Source organism: Zalophus californianus, chromosome 7 (genome assembly GCF_009762305.2).
Source record: "Zalophus californianus isolate mZalCal1 chromosome 7, mZalCal1.pri.v2, whole genome shotgun sequence".
NCBI lineage: Eukaryota > Metazoa > Chordata > Mammalia > Carnivora > Otariidae > Zalophus > Zalophus californianus.
In genome coordinates this window covers 135,775,466-135,777,067 of record NC_045601.1, presented here as the reverse complement: position 1 = coordinate 135,777,067, position 1,602 = coordinate 135,775,466, and positions in this window count along the sequence as shown.

Here is a 1,602-nt window from a genome sequence, read left to right as displayed (position 1 = left end):
TCCATGGCTCGGATAAGATGCATTTGTTTTGGATTAGCTTCTAATGAGATCATTATTGTGTTGGGCCTTATAAGGCTTTGTACATAGTAGGTCTGGAAAAATATTATTGATTCACTAATTCATTTAACAGTCGATGCATCTTTAATGGGTATCTATCATGTTCTAGGCACCCGGGGTTTATCAGTGAATTAGAGAAAACCCCCTGCTCTCCTGACAATAAACAAAAAAAAAAAAAAAAAGGAAATGACGCAGAATGTTCTAAGGTAATGCATTTATGGAATAATAGAGCAGGGCAAAATGGATCAGGAAAGTCAGAGGGTATAATTTTAAGGAGGGGAGTCACATTAGGCTTCTCGGGTAGGTTTTTTTTTTTTTTTTAAAGAAAAAAAAGACAGAGGAAGATGAAGAAGTGAGCCTTGGATAGTGAAGGAAAAGCATTCCAAGCAGAGGGACTAGCAAGCAGAAAGGCCCCGAGGCAAGAGAGTACCTAGCTTGTCTGAGAACCAGCAAAAATGACAGTGAGGCTGGAGCCCTGGGAGCAAGGAGAGAGTGATAGGATATGGGATCTGAAAGATTGAGGGCGTCCTGATTGTGTGGGGGCTTTGTGGGCCATGGGACGACTTTGACTTTGACTCCAAGGGGAGTAAAGCCATTGGATGCTTCTGAGCAGAGTCGAGGCATCACCTGATGCAGACAACCATCTGCGGTGCAGGCTGCTAATGGCAGAAGCAGAGAGACAATTTAGCAGACTGGTGCAATAATCCTAATGAAGGATGGTAGTGCTTTAGCTTTGATGATGGCAACCCAAGTGGGGAGAAATGGTCAGACTCTGGATATACTTTGAAGGTAGAGCTGTTTGGATTTGGGGGGCAGATTGGATGTGGGCAATGAAAGAAAGAGAGGAGTCGAGATGCTTTTTGACCCAAACCACTGGAAGAATGGAGTTACCATTTACTGAGATTTGTATGCAAGACCTGTAGTATACATCCCACTGTGAGTCTGAGAATAGATACCTCACAATTCTGGGCTTGAGTGTAAATCAGAAAGACTGAGGTTTTTAAAAGCACTTTTACAACACTCAAATGAACATTTAAAAAAAAAAAACAAGCAGCAGTGATTTGGTTGTATTTACTTAATGCTGAACAATTAATGTGGTTTTTTTAGCCTTTTTCCTCACCCTGTTCCACACGCTGAAATACCACTTCTGAAGAGGGACGCTGCTGGTACCTTCTGGAACCTGGCAGAGGGAGCTGAGGAAGCCTGTGGAGGACTTTTGAGCTGAGGCCAAGTGGGGAGCACAAGGGGCTCCCTCAGACCTCTGCCCACCCCCCCCCCCCAGCCCTGTGCCTGGGGCAAAAAGCCAGCCTTCTCCAGGATGATGGGGAGGTGGTTCTGGAACTCTCTTGACAACTTTCCTATTCCATTGGACCTTTTGTGTATTGGTACTGTCGTGAGTAAAAGACCAACCACACCTCCAGAACTGATTACCTGTGTGTGTCTATAGAGGAAAGAGATCAGACCATATGAGTAAATAAAGAGAAAAAAAGAAGAACACAACAGATTTGGAATCACAGATCTCATAAAGAGGGTGTATCCGTTTCC